Source organism: Rattus norvegicus, chromosome 5 (assembly GCF_021556685.1).
Source record: "Rattus norvegicus strain SHRSP/BbbUtx chromosome 5, alternate assembly SHRSP_T2T, whole genome shotgun sequence".
Lineage (NCBI taxonomy): Eukaryota > Metazoa > Chordata > Mammalia > Rodentia > Muridae > Rattus > Rattus norvegicus.
Window position 1 is genome coordinate 169,934,307 of NC_141538.1, and position 9,263 is coordinate 169,943,569.

At 49.5% G+C, this 9,263-nt stretch overlaps 1 long non-coding RNA gene across 1 annotated transcript; it reads right to left on the bottom strand.

Moving 5' to 3' along the window:
- Positions 1 to 1,938: 1,938 nt before the first annotated feature.
- On the bottom strand, positions 1,939 to 3,775 carry LOC148006186 (uncharacterized). The gene is made up of 2 exons (XR_015620552.1): positions 3,531 to 3,775; positions 1,939 to 3,173 (listed from the first exon to the last, which is right to left on the bottom strand). It is a non-coding gene; the product is annotated as an uncharacterized LOC148006186 (long non-coding RNA).
- Positions 3,776 to 9,263: the final 5,488 nt, after the last annotated feature.

A 9,263-nucleotide genomic window follows, 5' to 3' on the forward strand; every position in this document is an offset into this window, starting at 1 on the left:
TGTGTGTAGCTGCCCCAATGCATCAGGAAAATATCATTTTCTTCTCATCATCTGTTGCCTCTGCTTCCTACACTCTTTCTGCCCCATCTTCTGCCATGATGGAGGAAGGGCGTATGTGGCACAGACTTCCTTTTTACGGGTTCTATTCTCTGCACATTGACTGTTTGTGGATCTCTGCCCTAACTGCTAAGGGTTGAGAGATTTGATAATCTGTGGGTATAGTGATAAGCCATTATGGATCTACAGGGTAGTAGCAGTAGGGTCTCCCCTAGGGCCTGTGCCCTGACTAGTGATAGGTTCTTGGCCTGATAATGCTGCCAGGTATGAGTGATGGAAAAAACATGGTCACCTGTGGGTTTACCTCATGTGATGTGGTCTCTGGAACTTTGTATCCTGTCTTTGTTGGACCCTCTTTAAAAGGACTATCTTTAAAAGGTAGACCCACCACCTTCAATAAAGAGGACATGCAAGTCAGGGGCTGGGGCTCCCCAGGGCCACATCCAAATGCTGCCTGCTATAATTTCACCACATGACAAGGAAATAAAAATTGACCTGCTTGCCATTGGCTGGTTTATAGGAGCAACTTCTGAAAGCCCCTCTTGTGGTCCTATGATGAGGCACACAGATCAGGGTAGTTGAGGACGGTAGGGTCAGGACACATGTGATTAGTGGGTCACTCCTCTCGCTGGGGGATATTGGTTATTGCTTTTGTGAGACCAACATGCTGCCCCCACCCAGGACATCCCAGCAGGGCCATGCTTGGACAGATGGGTGAGGTCAGTTCTGCGTAGATTGGAGCCTCCAGGTTTCCTCCTTCTTCATGGACGCAGGCAGCTCCCATCTCAGGGAGTTCTGATGCCCCTCCTATGCCCTTCACCTCCTCCAGAGGAGGCACAACTTACCCTCTGGAGTGCTGCTGATGCCGTGGGCAGATCCTGGAGTTGAGCCAGCTTACAAAGGCTGAGAGCCACTTGGCACAGTGCTCTAGCCTGATCCATGGGATCAGGAGGGCCCAAGAAGGCCCAGCAAAGTTCCAGGCCTAGATTCCAACCTTCTTCCAGGCATCAGGCAGACCCACTCCCAGTATGAGCGAGGGGGAGAGCAGGTGGGGATTAGAGACATCTTTTCTCTCCCTTCATTAAAAATGACACCTCTCGTTTACTTTGAAGGGAATAGCAGCTGTCTTGAGGGCTCCTCGCCTGACACCTCGAAATTTTTCTCTGTTAAGAATTTGAAAAATATGCAAACATTCCTCGTAGAACCAGAAACACTTCTTTTCTCAAACGGGTTGATTTGATTCTGATGAAGATGGATCTTGTTCCAAGGTCCCGGTTTCCTGGAGCCCTGGGCCTGCTCTCATCTCTCCCTTGAAATGAGTCTCTGCCATATTTTAAGCCCCTGCAGAGGGAGGAGGTTGGTGGCAAAGGCTCGCTGCTACAAATGGCTCCTGTGCCAGCTCTCTCACAGCATTACCTCCTTAGGGGAGCTCGGGACCCTAGGTGGGCTGCTCTTTGGATCCAGAGCTGGGTGAGCACCCTGTGTGGGACTCAGCGGGGGTTCAGCCATGAGGACTGAAGGACTGGATGGCCCCTGAGCCCTGGAGGTGGGGGTGGGGCTGACCACTGCAAACCACTGTCCTGAATGAGGAGCTGGAGGACCACTGGCCTCAACACTTCAGAAGGCCCACAAGCCACCGTTGGTCTGGGCCCAAGGCAGCCTTCCTTCCCTGTGGCTTCAGGTCACCCACCTCCATATCCAGAACCTTTCGAGGTTCACGCCTGTGTGTGTCTTTGCACCAATTTTCGACTTTTGGTAAAGATACCGGCCCCGGTGATTAGAGCAAGACGCACCCTAGCCTCACCATTAGAGTGGTCACACCCTAGGTCCGTGTCCCAGATGCATTTCTGCTCCTATAATAAAACACTCTGACCACAAAAAGCAGCTTCAAAAAAGTTTATTTAATTTAACAATTGTCGTCATAGAAAAGTAGTCGAGACAGGAACTCAAGGAAAATAGTTCCGTCATATCTGTCTCAGTTAGGGTTCCCACTGCTGTAGAGAGACACCATGACCAAGACAACTCTTATAAGGACATTTAATTGGGGCTGGCTTACAGGTTCAGAGGTTCAGTCCGTTGTCATCAAGGCGGGAGTGTGGCAGCATCCAGGCAGGCATGGTGCAGGAGGAGCTGAGAGCTCTACATCTTCATCTGAAGGCTGCTAGCAGAAGACTGGATTTCAGGCAGCTAGGAGAAGGGTCTTACCCATGTCCACAGTGACACACCCACTCCAACAAGGCCACACCTCCTCCAACAAGGTCACACCCACTCTGACAGGGCCACACCTCCTCCAACAAAGCCACACCTCCTCCAACAAGGTCACACTCCCTCCAGCCAGGCCACACCTCCTCCAACAAGGTCACACCCACTCCGACAGGGCCACACCTCCTCCAACAAGGTCACACCCACTCCAACAGGGCCACACCTCCTAACAGTGCCACTCCCTGGGCCGAGCATTTACAAACCATCAGAGAGGGAATGGGTACATACAGGTCTGTCATTGCTCAGCTAAATCTCTTCATTTAAAGGGTCCAGGACCCCCTGGCTAGGGAATGGCGCCATCTACCAGGGGATGATAACCCCCCCCACACACACAGACATGCCAGATCCCTGGCTGGGATTCTCTTCCTGAAGAGTACACATTGTGTCGAGCTGACAATTAAAACGAACTTCTGCTGCACTTGTTGACCTCTGTAGTAATCCTCGGTCTAAACAAGACTACATATGCAAACCTGGGGCCTTAGTCTTGAACATAGGTTATGGGGAGACGCAATTCAACCCAGGACACCTCCCAGCTGTAAAGACCCCTCATGGGTTGGCATTTGTCTGGGCCAGATCCTGGACTGCAGAGCTAGGACAGACGATTCAGCCCTACACAGTCGAGAGCTGTAGATGTGGAAAGAGATGGGGAAAAACGTAACCAAACACAGTCAGTCACTGTGACCCTCGGGTCAGACAGCAGAGTCTTTATTCAGGCTATGCTATGGAAAGAGGGAGCTTGTGGGAAATGTGCTTAGAGAGGCCCCCACCTAGGTTGCTATGGGTCTAGAAGAGATGGCTCCTTCTCTGAGGCCAGCTGCTTCTGTGTGTCAGGATTCGCATTCAGAACTTTAGGCCTATGGGAGTGGAGAGATGAGCTAGTGGTTAAGAGCACATTTGAACCCCAGCATCTAAACTGAGAAGCATGAGATTGCTAAAAATTCAGATCCAGGGAGATACGACACCTCTGACCCCTGTGGGCGCCTGCATTCGCAAACACATGCCTACACACTGCATATACACTTGCATGTAGTTAAAATAAAATAAACCCAAAGCTTACGGTTCCGATCTCATATAATCTCCGAGATACCCTATGGGCTGGTATTTTAATCCCCAAAATATCAATGAAGAAATCGAAAGTCAACAGTGACCTCACACATCCCCAAGGTCAAGCAGCTGACAGCTGGGTGGTAGCACAGGTCGGCAAGACTCACCTTCCCAAGACTCAACCTTCCCGTTTTCTTAAGACCAAGGCATCCTCCTTCGAAGAGCGAAGAGCGAGGCTTGCTGGCAAGTTAAGAGTCTTCGTGCCAAGACCATGGCTTGCTGGCAAATTAAGAGTCCTTGGGGGAGATCCTCAGCTGAATGCAGTGTGGAACCAAGCTGCTCTCAGAAGTTGCTCTGCAGAGTGTTTCCAAGTAAATAAAATGATTGGGAAATTAGGAGAGGGAACGGGAGGTTCAGGGATGCCACACGCAAGCAGGGGACTCGCGAGACAAATCAATGCTGACATTGTGTGCTGCTAGTCTCCTCCCAACAGGATTCAACAAGCAAAAGCGATGATTAGATCCAGTTGGTGCTATATATTCAGACTCGTAGAAGTGTTTGCGAGCGGCTGGTGGAATTTTTACTGGCAGATTATTTAAATTGGCTAGGATTGGAACATTGTCACAAAGATTGAAAGCTGGATCATCGCCTGTAAACAGAATATGCGAAAAATGACAGGGGCAGGGTTTTGATGGCGCTCTGGGATTCGCAGGGTTTCTAGAAGTTCCTTGCTTTAATTAACTCCTCTACTAATAATTAAAGGAAGTAGGCGTAGCCGAGAGAGGGGCTGTGGTGGGAGGACTTGAAAACATATACGGGGTCCCAGGGCCGAGCAAAGAGAAAAACTACAACATCCACCTCCTCAGCCACAACACCAACAACCACAACATCAACAACTGACACCGTGACAGACACCATCGTGACATCATCAGATACCACAATCTACAGAAACCACAGTAACAGCCACAACACCAACAACCACAACATCAACAACTGACACCGTGACAGACACCACCGTGACATCATCAGATACTACAATCTACAGAAACCACAGTAACAACCACAACACCAACAACCACAACATCAACAACTGACACCGTGACAGACACCATCGTGACATCATCAGATACCACAATCTACAGAAACCACAGTAACAGCCACAACACCAACAACCACAACATCAACAACTGACACCGTGACAGACACCACCGTGACATCATCAGATACTACAATCTACAGAAACCACAGTAACAACCACAACACCAACAACCACAACATCAACAACTGACACCGTGACAGACACCATCGTGACATCATCAGATACCACAATCTACAGAAACCACAGAAACAGCCTCAACACCAACAACCACAAGCATATCATCAGAGACCACGAACATGACATCTTCTTCCTCAGCTACACCAACAACCACGATAACAACCACAACAAAACTACCATCATGATATCATCATATAATACACCTGTGATGTCTACAAGAACCACAGTAACAACCACACACCAAAAACTACAAGAATATCATCAGAGACCACAAACATGACATCTTCTTCCTCGGCTACATCAACAACCAAAGTAACAACCACAACAAAACTAACATCATGACATCATCATAAAATACAACCTCGATGTCTATGAGAACCATGGTAACAACCACAACAACGTCATTAACCACCATCACCATGAGGGCTACCGCCTTGACACCATCACACTCTACAACTACTACAGCTTCTACCTCATCAGCCATGATGTCATCACCAAGAACCGCAATAACAACCATGACATCAGCCACCACCATCATGACATCACCGCCATGATATCCACCTTCACAGTCACAGCACCAACACCATAGCAGCTAGCATGACATCACAACGGTAATAGTAGCAAACACAATGCCTTCATCCACCAGCACTACCCCACTGACCACCACTGTGACATCATCAACTGTTAACTACACCATCCACCTCCTCTCTATGACATCATCAACGCAATAGCCATAACACCATGGTACGCCATCGTCGTCACCCACAAACAGAGTGGTTAGAAAACCACAGTCACATGCCACTACAGTAAGCATCACCACAATAATGGCAACCACTGCCTCTATGACACCAACTATCATCAAGACCCATCATAGCAACTGTAACTATCACAATATTGTCAGTACCACCACAGTGACAACAACTATCACAACACCAAACAACACAACCATACCGCAACCATCGCCACCTCAACCACAAGCATAGAGATACCATCTCCAGAACCACAACAGTTGTTACCACTACAGCCTCCATATATAGCATCAACCACAAATACAGCCAGCTCACAGCAGCATCAACGACGCTGTGAACACAGTCAACACTACAAGACCCTGGCCTGAAACTTTAGACTGTCATACCCAGACACAGTGACTGTTGGGATGTGTTGGTTCCGGGATCCTTGAAGACGGACTCCAGGCTTTGACTGTTAAGTGGTAGAGTGCGGCTGTCCACCTGATCTCACCACTTCCGTGTTTGAAATGCAAGCCTCGGAAAAGCTTGCTCACTCTCCTCCCCACAGGGCTGGCATCCGGGCAGCGCTCAGGTGAGGAGTCGTCAGATGTGAGGCCAGACACCAGTCTCATGTCTCCAGAGCATCTTCTGAGCTGATGGGCAGTCAGAGCGTCCTTGTGGTGCTGGTTTCTGGCCTTTCTCCAAAACCCACAGGACATAAACCACAGCCCTTTCCCTCCGCCTTGCCTTTCCTGCCTGGCAGGGGTATGAATGGAGTCTTCTGTGGAAGGCTGGGGTCCCAAGCTTACATCCAACCCAAGTGCACTGTCTGAATCCAGCATATAGGATGCCAGAGCCTCTGTCCAATCAGCGTGAGCAAGGCAGAAAGTGACTCCCTGAGCTGAGCTGCCCTTCTCCCCTGATGCCCGCTGGCAGTGTTGACACCAGCAGGAAGCTCCCAGCATGTCTGCCTCCTTATAATCAATAGATCTCAACACTGTGGCTGAGGCTCACTGCTATTCCTCAGAGAGGCGATCAGAAGCAGCCCAGCTCTGGAGTGAGCCAAGGTCACCACAGCCTGCTGCCATCCCCACGCCGTGAATGGCTCGGCCTGTGACCCACGTCACCATTGGTGACCCACGTCACCATTGATCAAAGGAGGCTCTGAAGCACTGGAAACAAGGAGCTGAGGTGCCTTGCCCAGTTCCCGCACTGGTCACCTTCGGCCAGCAGGGCAGCTGTCCATATTTAAGTCACAGCAACCTGCCAAAGCCCCGGAATGCACCAGCCCTTGATTCCCTTTCAAATAAAAGGTCAGTTGGTCCTGGGGAAGGAGGGAAGAACCCTGTGAGTAGAAAGATGTGGGTATCGAGATACTCTTCCCTGGGAGCTCACACAGACATCATGTAACCTCAACACATGCAAAGGCAATAATGGATTTCGTCAGGTCTTGTGTATCACCCCCTCCAGCTGAGGCCTCTCCTGAGGGTAATGGCACTAGAAGGTAGAGGCAGAGGTGACCTTAACACATTTCAGATTGACCACTCCACTTGGGAATCGTGACATCATACCCTTCCTGCCAACCCATGGCATCATACCCCTTCCACCAGCCCATGACATCATACCCCTCCCACCAGCCCATGGCATCATACCCCTCCCACCAGCCCATGACATCATACACCTCCCACCAGCCCATGGCATCATACCCCTCCCACCAGCCCATGGCATCATACCCCTCCCACCAGCCCATGACATCATACCCCTCCCACCAGCCCATGGCATCATACCCCTCCCACCAGCCCATGGCATCATACACCTCCCACCAGCCCATGACATCATACACCTCCCACCAGCCCATGGCATCATACCCCTCCCACCAGCCCATGACATCATACACCTCCCACTAGCCCATGACATCATACCCCTCCCACCAGCCCATGGCATCATACCCCTCCCACCAGTCCATGACATCATACCCCTCACACCAGCCCATGACATCATACCCCTCCCACCAGCCCATGGCATCATACCCCTCCCACCAGTCCATGACATCATACCCCTCCCACCAGCCCATGACATCATACCCCTCACACCAGCAGGTAAGATGAAGGTGCTAGGCTATTGAGGTCATTCTTAAAAGATGGACATGTATGTATTCCAAACCAAGTGGAGTCCCAGCCTGCTAAGCCATTCCCTATGCTTGTCTACCTCATTCCCAGACCATGGTCACTCATATCTGGCTTCGGGACAAACCATCTCATGTTTCCTTCCAGATGAGTTAGGTTTTTACATTGACAAACAATTTTGTGGTCTTTTACATCCTGGGTGGTGCCCTAAACAGCTTTGGGGTTTCCTGCTGGTACCGAGGTTCCTCCCTATTTTATGCTGAGACTAGAGAGTCCCCCAAATGTACTATTTGCATTAATAAACTACAGGAAAGCCCTTTCAGAGTCTTCGAGCTTGCCCACAGTCAGCAAGGTCAAAGCCTGCTGTGTTGCCTTTTACTAGGGAGGTAGTTTTGGCCTTTGAAGGGCTGGTGGGAAGCCTAAGACTATGGCTTCCTGGCAAGAGAGCACAGACCTTGCCTCTGTGTCACCTTTTCTGATGAAGGATCCGGTGACTTTTGTCAAGTTCAGCAAACCTCAAATTCTCCAAGTCCTGGCTTAGCTGCCTTCCCTGGGGCTGGAGTTTCCCCAGTAAGGCCCGAAGTTCCTATTATCATGCAAATATGTTAATGGAATAACATTTTTCTCCATCAAGAACCATTATTAGGAGTTCCTGAACGAGCTCTGAATGAGAAATGAGAAAGCAGGCTTCCCTAGGGGATTCCCGACTTCTGAACAGAGGCGTCTTCAGCTCAGCGACCTCCTCAGCTCTGGCCACAGCTCTCATTGACTTCTAAAACACTGTCATCAAAGGCAACTTAGCTGACTCTTGCATTTCCAAAGAACAGAAGCACAGGGGTGTTCATCTGTGTTTGCAGCCATCTTTGGCCTGGCCTAAGCCTGTGCCCATCACGCTCAGGCCTGGTGAACCACTGACCTGTGGGTGACCGACCGCTGTGTCTTCACTCAGTCACCTGTGATAAACATCTGGACATTTCCACGTTGGGAAGTTATTCTGGAGGAAGTGTGCGGATCTCTGTGGGCTCTACTCTCATTTCTCACAGGCAGGTCTCAGCAGTGGATGTTAGAGTGGATGGCAGATGGGGAAAAGCCTGTGTTCGGCATGCTAAGAAGTTGCCCTGTGCGTTCCCCAAGGTAACAGACAAGGATGTGAGTTCTGGTTGTTTTATGTTCAATTTTGATGCAAAACCACACCTTCCACTTTGAGGGGGACAAGAGATGGTCTATTCTGGAGCCAGTGTGAGGAATACACATCTAGTTTTTCGAAAATACCGTGTCCCACTGTGGAAGTGATTATATGAGATTTTTTTATTGGAGAACAAAGAAAGTCATCAATCAAAATGTTTAGCAAATACATTGGTGGGGGCACAGGTAGGTGCGGGAGACGTTACTGTAGGTTTTAAATAAGATCTGGTGCTATTCTTAGCTACTAAGGAGAGCTTTAAATGGGGAGTGGAAACAGCCCAAGAGAGACATCTTAGCAAAACTGGCAGGACACCGCTATGAAAGCTTTTTGACATTGGGCAAAGAAAAAGAACTACAGGATTTAGAGGTGGCCCTGCTGGGCTTCTGTCTTGCTTTGGTCCAGCATTTCCTCACTGTGCTTCCTTTGTTACCCTTTGGAATATTAATGTATATCCTGTGCCCATCACATGTTGGAAGGATGTAGTTTGCATTTTGATTCCACAGGAGGTTACAACTAAGAGATGGCTTTGCGTCTTCGAAGAGATGTTGAATTTTGGACTTTTACGCTGTGTTGAAACTGTGACA